The 26404-nt window shown below is 47.6% G+C and overlaps 1 protein-coding gene across 15 annotated transcripts in view; it reads right to left on the bottom strand.

Moving 5' to 3' along the window:
• LINGO1 (leucine rich repeat and Ig domain containing 1) overlaps positions 1-26404 on the bottom strand; it is a 3157620-nt gene that overhangs the window by 2713716 nt on the left and 417500 nt on the right. For all 15 annotated transcript variants that reach the window (XM_069222181.1, XM_069222179.1, XM_069222184.1 and 12 more), the window contains exon 2: positions 9441-9631. The gene's annotated coding sequence lies outside the window, so the exon portion shown is untranslated. The remainder of the gene's footprint in view (positions 1-9440; positions 9632-26404) is intronic.

Genomic DNA, 26404 nt, shown 5'->3' with positions numbered 1-26404 from the left:
CCCCATCAAACAGGGACGTATCAGGGATGTCCTTTATCCCCGCTGCTCTTTGCGCTGGCCATTGAACTCCTGGCGTGCCTGTTGCAAAGTGATCCTTTGATGTGGGGCGGAGGCATGGAAGACAGAGTGGCTTTATATGCGGACGATGTCCTGGTATTCTTAGGAGATCCACCATCGTCAGGCCCCAGATCTGTGGAATTATTAGAGAGATTTGGGGAGGTGTCTGGGCTTCTAGTCAATGCCCAAAAGTCAACTCTGATGGAAGTAAGGGGGGATGCGGCGGGTCAACACTGGTGCCCCCAATTCTCAGTGCGGAGAAATGTGTTTAAGTACCTAGGGTTCCATATCGCCCTCCTGCCTGAGTTGGCCTGGGTACTGAACTTTAAGGGCCTCTCAGCACATTTAGAGAGGGACCTACATCGATGAAAGGACCACCCCGTAAACCCCATCGGGAGCACCGCCCTCCTTAAAATGATGTGGCTCCCCCGATACCTCCATGCCCTCATGCATTATCCCCATCATATACCTAGGGCATGGTTCTGGGCCCTCACCTCTAAGTTTACTAACTTTATATGGAATGGTGGGCGCCACAAAGCGGCCTTTAATACAGCGCGGAAGTCTCCAAACGAAGGGGGGCTGGGAGTATCAGATCTTTACATATACTACTTAGCAGCTCAGGTGTTGCCTATAGGTGGTTTGCTGGAGATGGGAATACCCGGCATCCACGAGGTGGGCTTCGGTGGCCTGCTGGGGATGCTTTATGGAGACAAGATTTCTGTCCACATAGTGTCCTGTACCGGGTAACTGTGGGTTGCTGGAGAGCCGCCCTCAAACTTATAAAGTGGGACCAGCACTTTACTCAATTGACTCCACTGTGGCAGGGGGAGTGGCTGCATCAACTCACTACATTGGAGGGGTTTCATTGATGGGACTCAATAGGGATCACCTACTTGGGTGAGGTGTACAGAGGAAGCAGCCTTTTGTCATTCCAGTATCTAAGAGAGCTTTACGGACTACATAAGTCACAATTCTTTCGGAACTTGCAGCTTCTCCATGCATTGGGGGCCCGTATTCCTCCTAACGCTCCGCTCCCTGACTATAAACTGCTTGAGGCTAATTGATTAACAGGGGGTTTGGAGAAGAAAGCAATATCTCAAATATATAAATCAATACTTATGAACGCACCAGATGGGTTTGGCCACTTGCGACAGAAATGGGCACATTGGGTCGGCGAGCTGGATGATGATGACTGGCGGGAGGCATCACTGGCCCCTAGGGAATTAGCCATCTCAGTTAGGCTGAGGATGATACAGTTCAATTACCTACATGCATCTTATTTATCCCCAGCTAGAATCTCCAGAATGTCCGGCAGGGCGTTGATCACATGTACTAGGTGTGACCTCCCAAAGGGTGATATTTTCCACGTAGTGTGGAGTATTCCTCAGATCCAGCTCTTCTGTGAGGGCGGGGTTAGTAAAGAATTGGTGAGGTTTTGGGGTGTCCCATAGATCTGACTCCAAAGGTTGCATTGTTGGGGCTGTTGGAGGAACTGGGCGGTTCCCTGCAGACCGGTCGTTTGTGGGTGTTGTATGTCTCATAGCCAAAAGAGATATAGGGCCTCATTACAACCCTGGCGGTCAAAGACTGCCAGGGCTGTTTTGTCGATTGCACCGCCAGCCTGTTGGCGGTGCAATCTTGGGAATTACGACCACGGCGGAAGCGCTGCGGTCGCACTGCCGGGCCCGGCGGTTTTCTGCCACATTGGTCCCGGCGGATTTAATCCTCCAGGGCAGCGCTGCCGTGGGGATTACGAGTCCCCCTCCCGCCAGCCTTTTCATGGTGGTAGGAACCGTCATGAAAAGGCTGGCGGAAAGGGGAGTCGCAGGGCCCCTGGGAGCCCCTGCACTGCCCATGCCTTAGGCATGGGCAGTGCAGGGGCCCCCTGGCACAGCCCCATGAAGCTTTTTACTGTCTGCATAGCAGACAGTGAAAAGCGCGACGGGTGCAACTGCACTCGTTGCACCGCCGGCTCCATTTTGGGCCGGCTCCCATGTTGCAGCCGTCATCCCCGCTGGGCCGGCGGGCAGAAACTCGATTTGTTTTTTGACTGTGTGAATGCTGTATGGGACAATGTCAGAACATGCTGTGTGTACACTTTAAACTTATTAAAATCAATAATATTTGGTTATAAAAAAATGTGGATTGGTTTATTTGTCATATTCATTAGATGCTTTGAGTTGTGTAAATTATTGAATTGCCATGTTACCAGATCAAGATAAGACTGAGGTTCAGCAGCTCTTCCAACAAGGCACTGTTCGAGAGTAGAAGGGTATGTATGTATAGTATGTAGTATTTTTACTGCAGAGACCTAACCAAAAGGTAGCAGAGCCCTGAACAGGGTCAAAGGCAAAGATGCCCTCAATAAATCAATGAGTGATTGGAGAGGAAGCTGAGCTCTGAGAGGTGAGGTGGACTGATACTTCATCTGTCGCTACCTTTCAAAGGCATCCCACAAATCAATCGATGTATTTGTAAAGCAATTACAAATTGAATCATTCAAACAGTAAACTGATTACACACTGATTGAAATTGCTGGAATAAATGCCTTGAGGGGCAGCAAAGTAATTCAAAGGATGCTGTTTTCTCAGTTTATTAAAATTACTGTAATTTGTTTTATAAATACATTGTAGCTGGGTTAAGTTTCATATACGTCTATATGCAATCACTATTGTACTTGTGGAAGTATATGGGGCTAGTCGAAAGATATAGAAAGCTAACTATGTACAAAAAATTTATCAATGCGCACTAGACAAAGTAATTGTTTATCTCAAATGAATTTACCAATTTAGGAAGGCACAGTATCAAAATAAATCAATAGACAGCGAAAAATAGATTCAGTCAGTGACCTTTACTACGAGTTGCTAGATAACTTCTGTTGTTTGTAGAACTACATGTATCAAAATTGAGTTTTGCATTTTTTATCACATCCGGTACATATTAGGTAAGATAAAAACGGAATCCCTCAGATAAATCTCGGAAGGATAAACCTGCTGATACATATTGAAAGAAAAAAATACCTAGTATATCCTGGGACATGCACATGTTAGTGTGATAAGCACCAGAATCGGCACTGTATGCCCAATTCTACTGATAAATGTCATATAGGTGATAATTATTGCACACTAAGTTCCATGCTCATCAGTGGTAGGTGTTATCATGTGCAATAATTATCGCACATACATTCAGCAACTTATAATGAAAAAGTTGCAACAAAGGACCCAAGACCCTTACAAATTTGACAACTTCTAATTTTGGGCTATTAATGAACAGTCCAATTTTATGCCCAATTTTATATTGTTTGGGGAGACTGTTGAAGACCGGCAGGGGGCACCTTTGTAGGCTGGGTTTAAATATACTTACCATTCTGTGCTTATTTGGCCTTTACTAGTCGTCCTGAATGTAAATATTGAATGAACCTTATCACATTTGAAAAATATGGATCTGGCCTCTTATGACAGTAGTACACGGTTTGGTGCAATGGTTGCTAAGCATGTACTACAGTCAGCAGTCCCTGGGGGAACACTGTATTTTTTCTCCCCATAAATCTATTTATCTGTATACATCTACCCTCTTAGCTTTCTGCTTTTTGTCAGTTATAAGTTATTTAAGTTTCAGATCAAACATTGCTCTCTTTATTTACCCCCTATCTCATCTAGATTACGCCTCTTTTTCACCTTTTTCCTGTCTTCTATACAGAAACTTCCCCATCATCCACAAATCGTAAGCCAATCCAGGACAAATAGATATCATCTTCAAGTCCAAAACTCAAGTAAACGTGCAGAATGACCTTAAAGAAGGTCCCAACCTCCATAAAATGCATGGTTAACTTAACCTATAATGCTAAACATAGCATAGAAGTACACTGGAAGATGCAGGATCACAAGAAAACAACAGCCAGCCAGGGCAAAAATCTGGATCCCAAAGGATACAAAGAGCCACAAGAAAATGTAATATAATCTAATGTAATGTAATATCCAGCCACTGAGCAAACCATCTTGTACTACCTGAGGAAGGCGGAAGCTGAAACGTTGTAGTAGAAATATATTTTTGTTCTTTAATGAGATCATCTGTTTGAGTCACTTCTTTCTTGGACATAGCATAGAAGTACTTTATAGTTGGAATACATAGGCCTACAACGGTAAGACTAGTGCAGGACACACACATGTGAGATGGGAAAAGGAAGGGCACGCAGTGAAGAGGTTTTCCATTGTACTCGGTAAGTGAATCAACAGGCAGCAGGAACAGTATACGCCATCTGATTCCTTTATGGCTGATTTCACCTGGGCATTACGAGGTACCATCTGATGGCTGCTCTGCTGGATTTCAGGCATCTCCACGTTTGCTGCTCAATTCCCAAAGTAGCCAAATGACCCATTACATATGTCCAACTTGAAAGCAAAATATTCCATTATTCATCTATATGCCGTAGGGAATACAATTAACTCTTTTTGCCACCACTCGTCTTCCTATGGAAGTGTATGGATTATTTTCTAGAATGTGTGCCATAGATGTGAACAGTAATTAGGCGTCTGAATATTATCATAACCAATCTATATTGTTGCAGGGTTTTATAACTTGCCACTTCTTATTGCCCAGGTGATGACGTTGTTTTATATATATTCTGTAATGAGTCTCCTTCGTCTAGGTAGTGTGGCTTTTAAAAAGTAGCATTTGGATCTTGCAAAATACCTAGCACCCTTTAGTGCGGCACAGGTAATGGAATAATGCGCTACCTTAAAATGGCGTCCTTTTGCTACATTATGCATAGCTGTTAATAACTTCCCTGGATGAAAAGTTTACCTAATAATTTGATGCCACAATTATTCCACGATAGTGTGCACTGTCATCCAACTCTGACAGCTCTTTGCGTGCCACTACTGACATCTTCCTTCCGGCTAAGAGTGTGTTTTCCCTACTAGCTAGCATTACCATCTCCCTGGCAGACAGTGAACCATAACAGACAGTTCGTTGCCGGTCAGCACTGCCATTGGCTGCTACCAAGCCGCAGCTGTCATCGCCGGAGTAGCAAGCAGTGCTCTGTTTCTACTACCTGAAGCAACTATCGCCCTGAGAGTCAACACTGCCATTACCATGTCAGTCACCAAACTAGTCTCCCTACCACCTCTGTAGCCAGCATTACCTGTCAGACACTACTTTCTGCCAGCACCAGCATCTCCCTCCCAATCAACATTCTAACTGCCCTCTCAGCCATAAAAAGTTGTAATCTGGATGCCAACAGACAGAATCACATTCCTGACAAAGGCAACCACATCTCTACCAGCCCGCACTGTCACATCTCTGCTGACAAAACGGATATATTTGTACCGTCCAGCACGGTTATCTGTTGGCCAGACTTCACTGTATTCTCCCTGCCAGGTAGCAATGTTATGTACCTTCCTGCCAGCAGTTGCAACTCTCTTCCAGCCAGCACTGCCATGCCCCGGCCAGCCAGCACTGCCATCTCTTCACAGCCAACACAATCAACTCGCCGCCAGGTGACTTTGCCGTCTTCCTGCTAGCCAGCACTGCCATATTCTTGACAGCGAGCACTGCAGCATTCTTACCTGACAACAATGCCATGTGCTTACCAGTCGCCACTGTCATCTCCCTGCCTGACTAGATGGTTAGCTCTCTGCCAGGCAGCCTTGTCAACTTCCTGGTGGTCAGCACTGCCACCTCTATGGCAGTCAGCATTGTCAATCTCTCCAAACCTGACACTTCCATCTTTTCTGGCAGCCAGAACTGTTATCTCCTTGCCAGCCAGTGCTGTCATTTCCTGGCCAGCTAACTGTACCTCTTCCGGTATTGTTACCATCTCACCACCAGACAGCACTGCCACCTTCCTGCCAGCAAGTACTACCATCTCAGTGCCAGACAACACCACTTTCAGGATCCATTTGTCTAAAAATTGGTCTCCAAGCAAGCACTGACGTTTCCCTGTCAGCATTCTCTACTGTCTCCATACCAACCAATAAGAAACCCCCGCCAGCCCATACTATTTCACTTCTCGAGTGCTAACATCTCTGGTAGGCCACACCATCTTCCCTTCCCAGTGCTGCCCACTCCTGGCAGCACAGGGCTGCTGTTCCGTCTCCAGCCGCATTGCCATTCCCCTTACAGAGTGCAGTGTAATTTCCCTGCCAGGCACTACTGATATTTCACCGCCAGCCAGCATGCTGCCTCTAGCTAACACTGAGAACACTGCCAATAAAGTGCATTTCCTTGGTTCACACACGTCTTGACAGTTCGGCCTGAGTTCTGCTATTTATCTCTGACTTCCAATCGGCTAGCAGATGTTTCTTACTCACCATCTGTCTAATGCAACACATACTCTGGGAAAGCAGCACGGTGTATGCAGATTTACGCTTTATGGAGACGGCGACTGCCTCCCTTCAATAGACACAGCTGATGCTCCTTTTTATAGAAGCAGGGCAGCAGTGGTACCGTTCCACGCACAACCTTGAGTGAAGAAAAGGAAACGTCCGTATCCATCACCAGTGGTGCCACACATAATTCACCTTAACACTCAGAGATGACAGCCACCAACCTTTACCTCAAATAAAGAGAAGGCAACACAACAGTAAACCACTAGGGGAACACACAGTTATATATCAAAAGTCCATAACGTATGTAATCAGTGAAGAGACGGTCCCTTGTGGTTCCAGATTTTCTTTCTTTTTCTCATCAATCGTGTGACATCTTTCAAACAGTTTGGCGTTCATCACACGTATTTCGTCCCTAACGTAGGATCCTTTTCACGGCGAGAGTTTTAGCGGTTCCACGCATAGTGATGGGACAAGCCACAGGATCCAGGTAGCCCAGAAGTTCATCAATTGGAAAGAAGACTAATAAGCTCACAATAGATCTACTAAGAGAGCTCAAGATGAAAGTACAGTGGAGACACGCCAGCTGTGGGACACTTGAATAGTCCAGACATCACTGAAGTCTTCTGTGATCGAATATGGTGTCTAAAAGGTAACATGCAGCCTCCTTAGAAAAAAAAGAGATTTCACAGATGGTGATGGCAGTAGGGTCGTGAAGAAAACCTGTCCTTTACTACAACTAGCAAAGCACATTACAAGGAGCATTAACATGTGCCCAAGTCTAGAGTCTGGCATTTTGGGGGGGAGAGTCTGGAATTGTGTGTGTGTGTGTGATTTTTTTCTTAATCCTCCTTTCTGTATTGTCACTCATGGCAAATCTCATGGCGCCCCAAATCCAAAAATCCATAGGATTAAAAATGTCTAGGCTTTGACAGCAATCCCAGATGTGCAGCTATGATTAGTGCAGCAGTGAAATGATGCAGGGATGCAGGGGGATGAGGGGCTCTACCCCCAATATGACTGTAATTTACTCCCAACCTGGATAGCTTGCAATAGGGCCCAGGGCAGACTACTACACCACCAAGCCAGCCAGCACTGCCTTTGCCCTAAAAACGAAGATGATCTCAAAATTCCTACTTTAAAAACGTTCCGCATTGGTCCTATCACTCACTGAATCTGTCATTCAATTTCCAGGTCTCACATTGGTTTTGGCATCTGCCTCACTGCAACCACTGAGAACTCCAACTTGGACCCAAATCCTCCATCAGGACAAGACGACGACCACTGCATGGTGACAGCCGTCTAACAAAACACTGGGCCCGAAATCAGAGATACGTGCAAAATCCACTGATTTTAGTGTGCAAGCGTATTAATATTAATTACTAGGAACTCCTCCCGGTTGTACAGCACTTTGTAAATACCTACATTTAACAAGTATTGGCAAAACCAACAGGTCACACCTTTATAATGTAAAAGCGAAGTATTTGGCTTTGCCAGGTTTGTCTGTAGAGTATTCTTGAAAAAAAGAAAAAGACAAACATTTAAAAATACTAGAGGAGAGGCAAACCCTTCTCCTGTGGTATCTTAAAACTGTACATTAAATTCAATGTGTTAAATTTGTATAAATGTCTTAACAGTGTCATGCGAAGTACCTTCTGCCCCAGATGCCGACTGAGTACAGCAGATGACCCTTCCCCTCGGTTCCTTAAAAACCGCTGTGTGCCAAAGCTTGTGCTTTCATACAATATGTGGAAGGAAAGAGAGATAACAAAAAACACCCTTCAAGTCTGCCTTTCAACCACAGCCCAGCAAAAATATCCCTGTTGCCATGCTTTAAAGACAAGCTGGGAAAGTTGGGGAAGTGCATAACGCAGGTGGGTATTTGACGGGTGAAGGGAGAGAGCTAGCAAACACATCCACTGTCAAGGAGTGCTGAATAAAAAAGAAAATCAGACGTAAGCTGTGGAAGGATACAGGCCAGCCAACTAAAGGGATTGGAAACATGCTTTATCCCTGTGGAGGAAAATACGCAAGAAAAGGATACAAGCCACCAAATAAGAAGAAAGCAAATGAGAGTGACAATAAAGCGAGCCAATGGTAAGCAATAGGCTGTAAATGCACTGCAAGGTCACAGTAGGTGTTTCACAATCAGACAGCTTCTGGTGTCTGGTAGGCTCAACCTAATTATAAAAACTGTACTTGTGTAGAAAGAGAGTAAAAACAGTTCCAACATTTCACAGTTTCGTAGAACTACAGTGTGAATTAAATAAAATTCCATCGGAGGGAACATGTTTGCTCATCTCTACTAAATGAATGCGTGTTTTGGCGTAACATACTTAGCAGAGGCCGAGTAGCCATGGGAACTACCAATCATATTATATTGTGCCTAAAAAACAGGTAAGTCCTTTGCCTCGCACAATAAATGATAATTAGTACAGCTGGCAGCTAATGCAGTGTCCCAGAGAGAGTTCACTAGAGAATTAGAGTCAAGACTGGAGTAAGAGGCAAGCAAGACAAAGAAAAGGCTATAAGATAGTCAAATACACCCATCCCATGTGTGTTGACTTGGATTGTTTCTTTTTTAGCCCGCAACATGTGGAATTCTAGAATTTGTAGATTTACAGGCCCTTTCATAAAGAGTAATCAATTTGTGCTGGTGGATGCGGGTGGTGACTATCGCTTTGTTACTGGAAATTATTTTTCATCATGTGGTTTGGAACCAGAAGGGTGAGGGAGAAAGACACCAAGGGTAAAAAGACAAAGGGAGAGAACTATAAGAAAACAGTTAAAAAAGGAAGGAAAAAGAACCTGAAGTGTAATGAAGGGATGGGAAGCGGAGTGTATAGGAAGTAGGAAAAATGAGAATTCCAATTTAAATAATGCCAGCATTTTGTAGCACCAGTGGCGCCTTCCTTAGAAAAATGTGATCACTGAATTTCTAAGTATGTATGTTGTGTCCTAGAATGCACAATACTGAAAGCTAACCTTCCAGGACTGGCTGAATGTTCCATATATGACATGGGTCCATTGAGCGGCTACATGAGTGTGCAGGCCTACCTGGTTTGAAGCGTGACGAGCAGTCTGGATGGGAGATCTTGGAGTTTCTCTAGGTTTTTAGCAATTGAGTGGGCACGCTTTGCCAAATTTGGATTTGCTGTCACTACAGAGCTGCAGTGTAAGGAGATCCAGTGCTATAAAAGGCTTCAGAGACCAGCACCCAGATCATGTTTCACCCCCTGTGAATGGTCCTGCGGAAAGAAGAGAAATTAGGATGTTAGAGCCTTCTCAAGAGGTGTAAGCGAGAGATGAGTTATATTAGATCTCTAGAACTCAGTGGACTGAAGGTTAGAAAATCATACTGGGTTATTAAAGTCAGGAGATTTCCACACCAGCCAATGTCTCAGAAATGCCAACAATGCAGTGGTAGACTGGCAAGGGCGTAGGCGCTCTCAGAGGCATCAACCTACCTGGAAATCTCCCTCGCACTAAAGCAAAAACTTAAGTCTTAACACCGGTATTCCAGAGTCCATGGTGCAGAACAGAGTAAATTAATTTTAGCCAGGACTCTAAAAAAAATTTAATTAAGTTTGAGACAAAAACATTTTTCTTCAATCTTTAATCCATAAACAGCAAAAAGTGGAAAATCAATCAGCCACAGATTTACCCAGGTGAAGAAATTTTTTAATGAGAACTTCACATACGTAGGCTGGTGTTGAGCTTTTATGGACACTTTCAGGTGTTAAACTACACCGAGGTGCCATGGAGCGCAGAACATGGAAATACACTGGATAAGATACATAGGGGGTCATTACGACCCTGGCGGCCGGCGGTATGTTGGCGGTAACACCGCCAACAGGCTGTCGGTGTTCCGCCAGCAATTATGACCGTGGCGGAATTGCCACGGCCATACCGCCGGCCCCTCCACTTTCCCGCCAGGATTCCGCCTGGCGGTCATAATCCCCAGGGCAGCGGTGCAAGCACCGCTGCCCTGGGCATTATGAGTCCCCGACCGCCGGCCTGTCCATGGCGGTACACACCGCCATGGAAAGGCCGGCGGTAAGGGGACTTGGAGTGCCCCTGGGGGCCAAGGGCCCCCAGACATAGCCCCGTCGCGCATTTCACTGCCCGAATTTCGGGCAGTGAAATGCGCGACAGGTGCTACTGCACCCGCTGCACATCAGCATTGCCGCCGGCTCTATTACGAGCCGGCTGCAATGTTGATATGACATTTCCGCTGGGCAAGCGGACGGTAACACTGTTACTGTCCGCTGGCCCAGCGGAAATGTCATAATAGGGAAACAGAAATACCGCCGGCAATGGCGGTATTCTGTCTCCCGCGGCCTCGGCAGTCGAGGTCGTAATAACCCCCATAGTGTTTGTAAGACCTCTTCTGGTATTCATATAGTTTTATGGCAAAAGAGCATAAAGACAGTTTGATCTACAATTTAACAACTCATATGGAATCATGCTCACGCCTTTAGCATATCTACTTGAGATTGTAAAGTTACTAATAAAATAAAACATTTATAAAATAAAAATATGTTAACCTTTCAGTCACTACATTTTTTAGCCATGAAAAGCTGAAGATTTCTGCAGTACAATTTAAGTTAGAAGATTAACAAAACATAGGAAAAAAAATCACATTTAGCCTGTCTAAATGGCCTTACACTCACATTATCAAAAAACAACATAGAAATAACCAGTCAAGCAAAAAATGATTATAAAAGGTCGTGGGGGTAAAGAAAACGATGAAGACAGTGGTGGAGTTGTGTGTGGTTGTCTGTTTGTATACCCAGAGTCACAATCCCACCAAAATCATTGAAGGCTTAGAAGCATAGCCTACATATCCCCTTTCACCGCCTTCCAATGAGCCAAGTGAAACTCAAATATAGACAAAAATAACTGAGCTGCATGAACAGAAATGGACAAGAAAAATATACAAACGATGTGTCATCCAAAGAGCACGCATAAACCAGATAACTCAAATATTTCTTCCAATTCCCCTCAAAATGTGGTTTCCTCTTAAGTAGACCTGTTTCTCAGCAGCCAATACTTTTAACCCCTCATGGGGGCGTGGCCCAGAAGGCAGCCGAGGCGGACATGCTTTAAGGAGCTCCATCTGCAGCCTGGCCTAACATCCTTTTCCTTCCAGCTCTCACATAGCACCTGCTGCCGGGGCTGCTGGGCTGAAACCGGTGAGGCAGTGGGTGCTGCTGACTTGAGCCACGAAGGTGTTCAGCGAGAGGAGCGGGGACCCAGACCACCCAGGCAAGCAGGCAGCACCCATGGAGACGTGGCGGCCACGCAGCAGTAAAACCCCTGCTGAGTGCTTCTTTGAGGCAGGGTACCTCAGGCGACCAGTTAAGAAATGAGAAGGGAGCGGGGGCCCTTGCGATGCGGCTTGCAGCAGCTCCGCATGGCGGAAAGCTGCAAAGCATGCTTTGGGCCTGCGTGGCTCCAGACTCAGCATGGGTGCCCTTGGAGGATAAAACTGAAGGGGCTATGGTGCCCTCTTGGGTGCAGGGGTGCCACTGTGGCCCCCATTGAGGATATGGCTTGAGATGGGCCTCACATGAGGCTGGATGGGGCACATGGCAAGATGGAGTGTACCCTTGCCCCTGCCTAAGGCCTTCCAGTGAAGCAGCCAGACAGAGGTGCTCGCGGACTGAGTGAGAACACAGGTCAGTCCCCCACCTCAGGGATACCTTCATTGGCTGAGTGTGAGTTGGAGGACCTGGAGTAGAGGAGGCATCAGGAAATTAAGAAACAGCTTTTGTGACGGACTGTGCCTGAGTCTGGGGAGCTCTGAGGCAGGTGGAGGGTACTTGTGACTGTGGAGGGGGTGGATTGGCGTCCTGCTTGGGTCCACCTCGTGGCCCGGGCTGACCCTGGTGGGGGTCTCCAGAAGTGCCCCTTGCATCCCCTGCATAAGGTGGCCCTGCCATTATTACCTCCAGAATACCAAGCTAAATGCTGTGATCAATATCGGCCATTTGTGAACTCAGTGGTAACTCAAGTTACTAAAAGGGAATGGTTTACCCCACATCACAGAAGATGGGCTCGACAAGGATCACTGAGGCATCATGACGAGGGTGGTGGACAGGGTCCTCCAGAGGATGCCCACAGTTTGGAGAACCACACAGACACATTATTTAGGCAGCAATTAAGCATACAAAAACCACCCTGGAGAACAAGATCGATGCAGCATCCCTGGACCTCGGAGTAGTGTGGACGGGCCATAAGAAACTGGTGTAAAGAGTAGATGAGACGGAGCACGTCTTGGCGGATCTTGGGCCTAGGGTAAAGGGAGGTGATGAAGTGCTCTGAGCTCTCCAGCAAATAGTTGCCCAGCTCCCGGCAAAGATTGAGGATGCAGAGGGGAGCTCCTGATAGAACAATTCGAGAATGGTGGTGGTCCCAGAATCAGCTAAGGGGACCAGTGTGGAGCTGTTCTTGGAGGACTGGATTCTCAAGGAGGTGCTTAGAGGCAAGCCATCAAAGATGTTCACAGTTCAGCGTGCACACAAAGTGCCCAGCAGGCCCCCAGCACACAGTTACTCAACTTCCCCATCCATGACGATATTCTACAAGTGGCATGGATGGCTATCCTGGGAAATAAATGGGCTTGGATGGAAACTGAAGAAGGAGTAATGTGGAAGTACCTGGCAAGAGGGAACCTAAATTTCATCCTCTTACTGGAGACACATCTTGAGAGTAACACTTGTTCAATACTACACTTTGATAGATATACCCTACTAGCACATGCAGGCTACTTTCCGGGCTTGAAAGGGGTAGGCATACTGGCTCGCCGATTGCTTGCCCTAAGGGTGACCCACACATGGATGGATAAAATGGGTTAAGACACAAAAAGAGAGATAAGAGAAATTGACCCTGCCTATCGCTCTCCAAATCTATTACCAAAACCACACCAAATATTAGGGCAAGTATGTGATTCACACCCTCAGTTTCTAAAGTCGTAATCTACTGCACCCCTATTTTCAACTGTTATGCCAGGATGGACATCTGTTATTTAAGGATGGAAAGGCCTCCCCCACGTGATCATGGCATTCTTCTTCCTTGGCCAGTCTGCCCCGCAGCTTTAGAGGGTGTGAATCAAAAACTTGCCCTACTATTTTGTGTTGTTTTGCATAAAATGGGTTATCAGGCCATGGTGAGCAGTCAGTGGAACTGGACCAACCTGACTTTGGCCACCTGGGAGCTCGGCTGATGGAGATGCAGGAATCTATTCATCTGATTTGGGGGGAGGGGGAGATCTCAATCTGACTCACCATAGTGACAGGGACAGAATAATGAAATCAGGGGAAAGACCAAGAAGGGATTTACACTTTGCATCTTTTCTGGACACCATGGGACTGGTAGACCTGTGGTGAAAGGAACACCCAGGAATCCAACAGTAAACCTATAATTCTAAGTAGATGCAGTCCATGTCTAGATTGGACTGTTTTCTAACTCCAAAACACCAACTGGGATGCTTCAGGTGCCTAGAGATACATGCTCAGAGCATATCAGACCATTCACCGCTGACTGTACTCCTACAAATGGACATTCAGAGGTCAAGGGGTGAGTGGAAGTCAGACCCCTGGGACTTAACCACCTGGGAGACTAGGAAACTGATGGTAGAGACCACAACCCAATATGTTAAGGTAAACTCAGGGACTGTAGACTCAGAGGTCACACTATGGGAAGCTTACAAGACCATCTTGAGGGGATGCCTTATTACCCACATCTCTGGTAAACATAAAGAGAGGGATAAAGAGGTGGCAGCTCTTAGTTGCAGTTGGCTCGGGGTTCTGATTACATGCTCAACCCTACTTTGGAATTAGGAGGCAATTTTGAGGTGGGGAGAAGAGCTGCAACACCTGGTTCCTCAGGAAGCAAGCGTGATGTACAGGGCCAAGCAGAGTAAGCCACATGAAGTAAGGAACAAGGCGGGCAGGCTACTAGTATGGCTTGCCAGAAAGGTGGAGGGCCAACAATGGATTGCAAAAATCGAAGGGTAATCAGGGACCAGGGAGGTGATTTCAGGAGAGATAGCACATACCTTTACAACAAATTTGGAGAATGTATACCGGTCTGACGGGAGCTAGTCCTTGGGCCCTTGAGGACTTTGTGGACAATGCACCGGTGCCCACATTACAGCGCGATTTGAGCGAATCTCTCAGTGCAGAACTGTCCAAGGGGGAACTGGCCAAGACAATAAGCCAGATGAAAAGTAGAAAGTCACCAGGTCCAAATGACTTTCCCCCAAAATTGTTAAAATGTACAAAAACACACATAACGGGTCAGCTCAGGTCAAAGTACACCAGAAGTCTGAGGAACTGGATCCTACCCCGAGACCTCCGAAGGGTGATGACTGTTCTAATCCATAAACAAGGAAAGCCCAAGGATGACTGTGGCTCATATCAACTCATATCCCTCCTCGAATTACAGAATCTGGTGAAGGCCCTTATTATTCATCGCCTACAGTGATCGTAACATTGGTGGCCCAGGACCAGTTGGACTTTATGCTTTATAGGGCAACAAAAAAACAATGAATTAAACCCAGATATTTGTGATTGGGGATGAATGTTTGCATTGTTCAGCATTCTGTCCTAAGTGGGTATGCCCAGACATGGGTCCCGTGCTCACTGGGCCACTGGATTCAAGCTAGCCTGGCTGATACGGGGGCGATACCCTGAAACCGGTCCCAGAATGCTTGTTTCCAGTCCAGGGAGGACCTGGCCTGGCAGTTCAGGCTGGATTGTTCCCATTGGGAGCAGGTTCAAGACTGATTTACATATGTCTGGGTCCAAACTGGGGTGGCGTGGTGGGCAAAAAAACAAAGGTTTAAACCCACATCTTTGGAATGGGGGTGGATGTTTGCATTGTTCAGCATTCCTTCCTTTTGCTTCTATAGGGCAACTAGGCATAACTTCCACAGGTCGACAGGCTGCTGGGCGCAGAACAACCGGATTGCTGGGCCAACACTCCATGGAATGGCGTTATCTCATGGCTATCCTTAGCAGAATGGAGAGTGGTAAGAGGTTTGTCTTGAATGGGGTTGCTGTAAAAACACCCAGTGGCTAGAGTCAAAGTAATCAGAGACTTCTCCAGAGAGGTCCCGCTAGGCAGAGCCACCAGGCAAGGGTGCCTGCTCTCCCCTCTACTGTTGGTGCTGGCGATTGAACCACTGGCATGCTGGTTGTGAGTTGCCGCACTACTGCTTGGGCTGAGATGTGACCCTGTTAGAAAATGGGTTATTGGTAAGGGCAGATAAGTACCTACACTTAGCAATAGCCCACTAACCTCCACTAAGGTCCAGTTAGGTCTCAGTAAATTAAACCCAGCTCAACCCTTGGTAGCTTGGCAACGAGCGACGAGGCTTAACTTAGGATACAAAGCATAAAGCATTCAAATATCACAAAACAGTAATTAAATAAAACACAGGAAACAGTTTAAAAATCCGAAAACAATTTATAATAATAGGAAATATGTTTAGCTTTAAAATGACACCAAAACAAACAAAATTGGATAAAGGGAACCAGAGATATGAATTTTTAAAGAACTAATGCTTTTAAGCTCTTAGAAACTAATAGCGCCAATCTGGTCATCTGGTCGCACCACGACCAGGGCAAAGTCAAAGATTGAGGCCAACCGCGATGGTGCCCTGCTCGGCAATGGCTCGCGGGAGGCCTCAGTCAAAAGTTTACCTTTGGACTTAGTTGTTTTCTTGAAGATTTTCTTCAGCGGGACCAAGTCACCAGTTAAATTCGACCTCCTGGAACTCTTCATCGGATACATGTTGCGGTAGCCCTCGGTGGAGGATTTTTACTTTCGGATGTAGACATTTTTTCGAGATGAAAATCCTTCGACCGGGGCAAACCTAAATCTTGATCCGACGTCCCTGGAGCCTTCCTCGGACACACTGCCTGGGAGGTCTCGGTCAACTTCCTATGTTCCGACTTAGTCACTTTTTCTGAGATTTTCTTCACGGGCACAAACATGCAAGTCAGGCCAGGTCGTGGTTGAGGCAAGCCGGCTAGACTTGCTGTAGCAGGTCGGTCCCTTTATGGAGCTTTTTTCCAAAAGTTCTCCAAACTTGTCCAAACTTCCGGATCTTCTTCTAGATGTTCCTTTAAGGTTCTTTTGCGGTTCACAGCTCACCCCAAGGTTACAGAAGCTCTGAGATGCTCCTTGAGGGTGCGGACTACAACTCTCAGAATGCACCTGGCGCAAACTCCTTTTTGGCCACTAGACAGTGGTCAGCTGGTTGGTTTCTTCAGGAGTTAGTGCATGGGACTCTGGTTAGCAAGTTTTCACCTGTAGCAAACATTGAGTCCCTTCTTGAACCAGTTGAAGCCAGGCAAAGTCCTTCTTGTGGTGAAGCCCAAGTGTGCAGATGGTGCAGTTCTCCAGAGTGCAGTGCCCAGGTGCTGCCAAGGAGTCCAGCAGGGGAGTCCTTCTTCTTCTGTAGGTCTTCCTGGTAGGGATCTGAGGTGTGGGTGCAGGTCTGCCAGTTTTATCCTTGATTCTGAGTGAAAAACAAGGGGGTCCTGGTTCTCCAATCAGGTGTAGGTTCCTTCCCCCTGTGATGACCACTTCCTGGGAAGTGTGGCAAAAATCAATCCCAGGGAGCAACATTCCTCAAAAATCCATCATGGCTGAAAATGATTTTTGGAGGTTACATCTGGCTGAGCCCACCCACTGGTGTTGCTAAAAATCCTAAACACACCTGTCTCCTGCCCTCTCCTAATCTAATCAAGGGGGCTCCTAATTGTCCGGGTTTGCAGGATGTGAGGGAGGTGCTGGGTTGCTCCAAATGTCCTTCCCTGCCTTTAAAGACCAGTGTGGCAGCCCTCCCCCTTCCTGCTTTCCCATCTGCTGAGGGAAGATCTCCTCCCCCAGGCACATCTCTTTGTGTTGAGCCAGGTCACTTCACACCTCATCAAGGCAGCCTGGCCAGGCTACCAGAGGCTGGCCAATCCGAGCAAAGCAGCAAAAACACTGCAGGGCTAAAGTTGGCAACTTTTCAGGTAAAGTTTAAAGCTCTTTACCTGAACAAGTTATATTAAATCCAACAACTGTAAATTGTGGGATTTATTACAACACAATTAATTTAATACCAAACTTGAGGTATCTGTTACTTAGGGGGACTTTTAAAATTTAAATAAAGTCTCTCCATTCTAGCCCATGGGTGCCATTCACTACAATGAGGGGAAAGACAAATTTGGCTGTTTTACCTCACCATGGCTTATCAAACTCTTTTTATAAGGTCCCTGCTTATAGTTACATGGAACCCAGCCCTAGGGGCACATAGAGCACGCCTTAGGGGTGACTTAAATGCAAAAATAAGGTAGTTTAAAACTTTTGAACTATTTTTAATTCCAAAGTCGAATTTGCATATAACTTTCATTTAAAAGCAGCCGGCAAGGCAGGCCTGCCTTTGAAATGACACAGGGTACCTCAGCAGTGCGCCTATGGGGGCAATACCTATGCTGGGGTCCCTAAACATACATGCCCTACCATATACTATGAACTTATAGGTAAGTTAATTTTGCTAATTATAACTAGCCTAATTTGCATATCCACTTTACACAGAGCACTGTCCCTGGGACTGGTAAGCAGTACCCAGGGCACAGCTAAGAGTCGGTAACCACCAGTATCTGTCCAAAACGTTTGTGAGTTACCAGGGCAAAAAGGAGGACTTTCCTACAGACCCTGACTGGGAAGACGTTGTGTCTTGATATGCGGACAACTTGCTGCTCAATCTTGCTGACCCGGATCAATCGGTCCCTAGAGTCATGGAGATTCTGGAGGCGTATGGTTTCTTTTCAGGGTTATGAACTAACTGGAACAAATCTATTGCGTTCCTACTATCAGGGACACTGACAGGCAAGGTATGGCAGTGTTACCTGATGTGGCAACCCAGGGGGTTTAAGTACCTAGGTTACCTGGGTACATTTATTTATAACAAAATATCAGGACCAATACCTGGTAGAAACCTGGGGAATATCCGGGACTTGTATAAAAGTGGGGCGAAACATTGTAAGCAGCTCTCCCCCCACTCATGGGTAGAGCAGCTTTCTACAAAATGATCTGCCTCCCAAAATGAGTTTATGTTTTACAGAACACTCTGTTCCCAGTGCCTGAGGAATTCTTCAGGTCAATGGTAATAGTCACAAGGGGCTTACTATGGAGGGGTGGCACCCCAAGAATAGCATGGCCAGCCCTTAAGAGGAAACTACTGCACAGTGGCAAATCTCTCTCTAACCTCCTTCTATATTACTGGGAGACCCAATTGCAGACAATCAGTGATTGGGCTTTCTCATTGCAGCAGGAACTCTTGGTGATGGCAGACAGAAAAGCAATGGACAAGGAAGGCTAGGTCCAGTGTCTATATGATAATAGCGTCTATCTCCGCTGCTGGCACCAACGGCAGTAGTGGTCGTATCCTGGCATAAAGCTACCAGAGCCCTGGGATGGAAGGGTAGATCAATGTTAGAAACCCCCCTATGGGCCTCTAACCAACTGGGGGATTACAGGCAATAAATGGCCATTCTAAATGGGACATTATAGGAATATCCACGGTGGAGGGCATTTGCAAGGGGCTAGGGATGATACCCTACCCAGAACCCCAAGATGAATATGAATTATCCTGGGGGCAATACCTATGGTACCACCCCCTGAGCCACATACTTCGACCGCTTTTAGAGGTCTTAAAGGAGGCCCTGGATGAAACACCCCATAGCACAGTGTGTTGAGGGCCCCCCTTATCAACTACGCAGTGTCTAGACTACACTCGACCCTAGTACAGAATAGTGTTCACCTATTGGATCGCCTCTGGGAGAAGTGAGAGGGGAAGACAATGACTGGGGGGGGGGCTGTTGGTACCCCTGGAAGGCAGCTATATGGGCCAGATTTCAATTGTTACAAATGGAACATCTTCATAGAGCCTGCTATACCTTACTAAAACTGATCTATAAGGGTAGGTTGTACTCAGACCAATGTTTGAAAGGCTGCGAACAGAGGGAAATGCTACCCACACTATATGAGAATCCCTCTCTGGAAGTACTAGGAGGACTAGGAAAGCGACTCTCGACAGTGACCCCTGACCTGATTTTAGGTCAGGTTTCACTCCTCACGCCGCGCAGCTCCTCCTGACTGCCTTCGTGCCCCCATCCCCACCCTCGCTGCTGCTGCAAGTTCGAGACCCGTAAGTATTGTGTGTTTGTCCTGTTATTGTTTTTTGTATATGTGCCTTTTTGCCTTTCTGTACCTTCCCGCCCGTGTTTTTCTGCCTTTTACTGCCTTTTTTCCTTTTTTCTTTCCTTTCCCCCAGCTGCGTCCCCTGCGGCCCCACCCACCTTGTGTCCCCATTTGCCCACTGCTCCCGCCTCCCAGCTGCTCCTCCCTCCCACCTCCCCTTCTTAATGGCGACCGCTGCGCGGTGCACAGAGTGACCCCTGACCTGATTTTAGGTCGGGTTTCACTCCTCACGCCGCGCATCTCCTCCTGATTGCCTCCGTGCCCCGTCCCCGCCCTGAGTTCGAGGCCCATAAGTATTGTGTGTCTGTCCTGTTATTATTTTTGTATTTGTGCCTTTTTGCCTTTCTGTACCTTCCCGCCCGTGTTTTTCTTCCTTTTTCTCTTCTTTCCCGCTGTTGCGTCCCCGCCCCCCTTGTGCTCCCATTTGCCTACTGCTCCCGTCTCCCAGTTGCTCCTCCCTCCCACCTCCCCTTCTTAATGGCAGCCGTGCCGCTGGCGCACCAGAGGCAAGCCCGTCTGCCCCCGTCCACACCTGGACCACGCCCAGCACCAGACCCCCTGGCCTCGTGCTCCCCACGCCACCAGACGCCACTAAAATGCCAAGGAACTCCACGCCCTCAACCATGGCCGCCCTACCACCTGCGTCCAAGCCACCCCGAGGCACACCCATGGACCCTTCTCCTGCCGGATGTGCAGCTTCACCTGCACCCAAGCCGCTAAGCACCACAGCAGCTCCACCCACAACCACCTCAGCTGCATCCTCCTCAACACCAGCTCCGTTCACAAGCACGCTGCCGAGCTCTGGGACCTACTCACCTCAGCCTCCCCAGACATCGCCTACCTCACCGAAACCTGGAAGAACCCCTCCTCGGAACCCGACATCGCCATAGCCATCCCTGAAGGCTATAGGATGACCCGCAGAGACCGCACCAACAAACCGGGAGGAGAAATTGCCATAGTCCACAAGAGCACCACCAGGATCTCAACCAACACCAATGAAACCATTGATGCCGCCGAACACTTCCACTTCCAAATTCTCGTCAACGCCAACACCACTCTCAGAGGAACCCTAGTCTACAGACCACCCGACCCCTGACCACAGTTCTGCGACGCCATCGCCGACACTATCAGCGCCCACGCCCTCACCTCTATGGACTACATGCTCCTCGGCGACCTGAATTTTCACCTAGAGATCGCCAACAACAGCAACTCTTCAGCCTTGATGACAACCTCAGTCTCAAACAACTCGTCACAATGCCCACACACTCGACCCCATCTTCTCCGCCAGAAGGCACATCACCTTCACCCATACCACCGAACTCCACTGGACCGACCACCGCTGTGTCCACTTCACCTTCCAGAAACCCACCACTCACCGCCACCCGCAACAGATCCCTTGCATAGCTGGAACAAGATCTCGGAAGACCAGCTGATTTCCACCCTCGCCCATGCCCCGCCACCCAGCACCAGCGATCCCAACACTGCCACCCTCAACCTCAAACAGTGGCTAGACGACTGCGCCAACACCCTCGCTCCACTTAGGAAACCACCCAACAACCGCACCAGCATGAAAGCACTCTGGTTCACTGCCGACCTTCAGGCCTCCAAGCAGGAATGCTGGAAAATTGAGAAGATATGGCGCCACGAACAAACAGAGAGCAACAACGCTGCCCTCAAGACACCCACCCTCAAGCATCACCAGCTCATCCGGACTACCAAAAGATCATTCTACAAAGACCGAATCAACACCAACACAACAGCAAAGAGCTCTTCAGCATCAAAGAACTCGCCAACCCCAAGTCCTACTCCATCGACACCCCCACCTCGCAAGACCTCTGCGACTCCCTTGCCACCTTTTTTCACTGCAAGATCACGAACATCCACGGCATCATTGCCTCCCCGATCCCCACGACCACCGCGGCCACCACTAACCCCAACGCACCCAGCCACACCAACCTCATGAGCACCTGGACCCAAACCAACGACGAGGACACCACTAAGACCATGAGCACCATCCACTGCGCATGGCCCGCCGACCCCTGCCCTCACTATGTCTTCAACAAAGCCTGCCAAATCATCACCCCACCAACACCGTGCTATCATCAACAGCTCCTTCAAGACTGCCACCTTCCTGGAGAGCTGGAAACATGCTGAAGTCAACGCCCTGCTCAAAAAACCCAAGGCAGGCCCCAAAGACCTCAAGAACTATGAGCCCATCTTCCTCCTTCTCATCCCAGCGAAGGTCATAGAGAAGATAGTCAACAGCCAACTCTCCCGCTTCCTGGAGGACAACAGCACGCTAGACATCTCCCAATCCAGCTTCCGCAAGAACCACAGCACTGAGTCCACTCTCATCGCCGTAACTCACGACATCAGGATCATGCTCGACAAAGGTGAAACCGCGGCCCTCATCCTCCTTGACCTCTCGGCAGCCTTCGATACCATCTGTCACCACACCCTCCGCGCACGCCTCCACGACGTCGGGATCCGCCACAAGGCCCTGGACTGGATCACATCCTTCCTCTCCAGTAGAACTCAGAGTCCGCCTCCCTCCGTTCCTGTCAAAAGCCACCAAGACCATGTGCGGAGTCCCCCAAGGATCCTCTATCAGCCTAACCCTTTTTAACGCCTACATGGCGCCGCTCACCAACATCGTCCAACCTCACGGCCTCAACATCGTCTCCTACGCAGACGACACCCAACTGATCCTCTCACTCATCAAGGACCCCGCCACCGCTAAGATCAATCTCCACAACGGACTGCATGCCATCGCCAACTGGATGGAGATAAGCCGCCTCAAACTAAACTCGGATAAGACTGAGATCCTCATCCTTGGCTCCAACTGCTCAGCATGGGACAAATCTTGGTGGCCGGCCACCCGAGGCACCGCACCAACTCCCACCACCCACGCACGCAACCTTGGCTTCATACTAGACTCATCGCTCACCATGACCCAGCAAGTCAACGCTGTCTCACCCTCATGTTTCAACAATCTCCGCATGCTTCGCAAGACCTTCAGATGGATCCCCATCGAATCCAGAAGAACGGTCACCCACGCCCTCGTCAGCAGCATACTGGACTACGGCAATGCACTCTACGCAGGAACAATGGCCAAGCTCCAGAGGAAACTTCAGCGTATTCAGAACGCCTCCGCACGCCTCATCCTCAACATCCCACGCAACAAACATCTCAGCCCACCTCAGAGACCTACACTGGCTCCCCGTCAACAAGAGGATCACCTTCAAACTCCTCATCCATGCTCACAAGGCTCTCCACAACGCACGCCCTGCCTACCTCAACGAGTGTCTCAGCTTCCATATACCCACCCGCCAGCTCCGCTCCGCCAACCTTGCCACTGTCCCCGCATCCATCCTACCACAACCGGCAGCAGATCCTTCTACCACCTTGCCGCCAAAACCTAGAACTCGCTCCCTGTCAACCTACATCTGACCCAGGACCGCCTGACCTTCAGGAAACGACTCAAGATGTGGCTATTCGAGCAGTAGCAACGGGTGAGTAGCGTGCTTAACAAGTGATTGATCGATTGATTGACAGTGCTGGACTGCATGATTGAACTGACCCCCCAACTGAAAGCCCTGGGCCTGTGGGGCTAACAGTCCATCTGCAGATACACCCTACTTTTCTGTAATACCACATTAATTGTGGCAAAGCATTATGTCTTCAGAATGTAGGGGAGTAGCCAGTTCTGGAAGCAGAAAAACTTGGAGTCCAACGTAGACCGTTATATGTACATAAAAAAATAGCGTACAAGGTGCGTAGCTGCCCAAAGCAATTTGATGAAGTTTGTGGGCCCTGGCATTAGGTCATGGTGGGGCGGGAGCCATGGATAAGTTTGGGATTTACAGTCAATACCATATGATGGGAGTCTCTAGGATGTCTGTTCTTACACGTGGACTTTACACCGTAAGACTGGTGCCTCGGATAAGTGATTCTGTGATATACTGTAAATATTATGCCTCACGTTTTTGTGCTTATTTGCGAAAGGGTGGCCGCTCCACCCAGTTGTGCAAAAGTCAATAAGGAGATGTTAAAATATGTATATATGTACATATATATATATATATATATATATGTATACTCACACATATATGTATACATTTTATTTATATATATATATATATATATATATATATATATACACACATATATACATATATATATATTTTTTTTTTTGTTATTATTATTTTTTAACACCTTATTTGGCCATTGACCTAAAAATGTGGTTAGCCCTTCTATGCTTAGGCATGTATCTGAGCTGTATTTAAATAGGAATAAATAATGAGTACTGACGCCCACCGCCCAAAATATTATAATCACCCACATAGAGAAATTTAGCAGTCGGTCTACAGATGGGATACGTTCTATAGGAACGTGGCCAAACGACTTTCTTCATTTTCTTGATGCACATTGATTAGGAGTGTGCAAATTATTCCCCTGCAAAACTGCCAATATTCACAAAGTCTGCAGGTGAAGACTAAAAAAAAAAAGAGGAGGAAAAACAAACAGGAACAATGTTAACAAAGAAATCTCGCTTCCATAAAGATTTTTGTGTGCCAGCTTTGCAAAACACCTTTACTTTCACGGCAGCGACAGCAAGAAATATCTGCAACAAAAAGTGGGCACGAATGTACACGTACTACGATAATAATAACTGTAAAAATGTATAGAACAGCCTGTTTTATGTCATGCTTTATAATGCACTCTGAGGTAAATAACTGCTGTGGATAATCAAGTGTTACTATCACCCAAATCAATCACTTTTCTGGCGGTGGGTGGATTGGAAGGATGACTTTTCCTTGCTGGGATTTAAAATGGTAACCTCCAATTTACGATATCAGCGACGAGCGTTTAACTCACTAACCCGTCTTGCCGGCGTTGAGTTATCTATTTCAATTCACCCTCTCTATGAAATTGCCCATCTATATTAAACAGATCTCTGGCTTCTTTGACATAAGTGTGGTCATAAATCTGTGATAAGCAATTTGTTCATCGTACATTTGCGAGCGCAGGTTTCCTACACGAAGGTCCTGCGTGAAGAGAGTGGGGGTGATGGGGGGGGGGGGGGGGGAGAGAGGGAGCGAGTGCACAACTCTGCTAACGACAGGGTGTGGTGTGCATTTGTCTCGCGTGTTCATCCGTCCTCTTGCAGAGCCTGGGCGTTGGTGTAGGAAGGCACACAATCATGGTACAGGTTTGTCTGCAGTCGGCACTTATTTTTGAGGGCCGGGGCTTATTCTTCTGCCTCAAGCATTTGCTGCGAGCAGAAGACAGACACGGAAAGACGGAGGAAGGGAAAAACGAAAAAGCGTCACAAAGGGAGAAAGTAGAAAGCTGCTAGAGTGAGCTGAAGGGGCAGGGAGTGGCTTCAAATGGATTGAAGAGGCCCGAGATGGCTTCAGGATTACGCCGCCTCAGTATTACATTTAATTGCAATAGCCGCGTGTTTAAGAGGAGGGCTTTGTGCACCAGCACCTTTTTATTTACAAATTAAGCACTGTCTGCAGTACACCTTTGTATACAGGAGACCGCTCCATGTAAACTCTAGCCCTGGGCAGCAACGGTGAGAACAAAGTCTGTGGCAGCTTCCAGTGAATTACAATTAGAAAACGCAATGTTTTTTAAATCTGTGCGTAGACACATTGGGGAAGAAACTGTGTGCTTCTGACCCCAGGGGCGGAACTCAGGCCCCGGCGGCGAGGGGGGAAGGGAGGGTCTCTGATTCCCCCCCCCCCCCTCCCCCTCCGACCTTAGGAGGGTGGGGCGGATGGATAGGCCCCATTTAACCCAAGTTATATGAATATTTGTGAGATATGGGAAGCTTGGGGGTCACTCATCACATTATGCAGAGGCTCCCCATCATTTTACGTTACACCACTATCTGACCACCATCAGTCGGGGCTGGGTTGTTAAACATTGCGGTACAGCGTCGAAAGTATACGTTCCACCATGAGGGGTACTTATTGAGTTAGTGATCTTTTTAAAATAATTGAATGTTGGTAACGAATTGAAAAATACCTCTTGCCTCTTGTATTGCTACTGATTTTGACAGTGTAAAATAATCAATATCCTCCAGGGAGAAGTGAAAAACGAAGCGTGTAGCCCAGTAATATTTTTGGATGTTGGGCGAGAAAGACCTCCTCTGCGAATAGAACGTGATTTTCTCTTCTGAGAATTCTCACACCTTTAGCTTTCCTTACCAGGCTGCTAATTTTACTCTCCATGTGGGTTAAGAACGGGTTTGGTAAAGAACCTATAACATCTGTGTTACAGATGGAGGTAGTTTGCTGTTAGATCACTGTGCTTCCAGCATCCAAAGGAGTTAATATCCTTATGATAGGGCCTAAAATAGTTTGGTATTAAAATGAGTCTGCAGTTGACACTGATATTTGACCCCCGCCCTGCACCACAAACTGCAGTTTCTCCTCTGCCCCACAATGATGCCTAGAATCATGCACACATTTGGATCAACCGTGCAACCTCAGCCACGCACAGGGCCAAGCTCTGTGCACTCACAGCTGCACCCCGCACAAGTTACGCTTCTGTGCAACTTTAGCCCGCCCTGCTCAACTTCAATCCCGCTTCTCTACTCAGTGGCGTAACACAGTCCTAGCCCCCTTATCCCCCGCCCCGGCAAGGTACTATGCGGGCCACCGACATGCTATCACAATACCACCGGGGCCCAACACATTCTACCACCCACATTCTCAAGTTCCTCACCAAGCAAACCAGCAAAA

Source organism: Pleurodeles waltl, chromosome 3_1 (genome assembly GCF_031143425.1).
Source record: "Pleurodeles waltl isolate 20211129_DDA chromosome 3_1, aPleWal1.hap1.20221129, whole genome shotgun sequence".
In the NCBI taxonomy this organism is placed as follows: Eukaryota; Metazoa; Chordata; class Amphibia; order Caudata; family Salamandridae; genus Pleurodeles; species Pleurodeles waltl.
The sequence above is the reverse complement of the archived record's forward strand: the minus strand, read 5'-3'. Positions and strand labels throughout refer to the sequence as shown.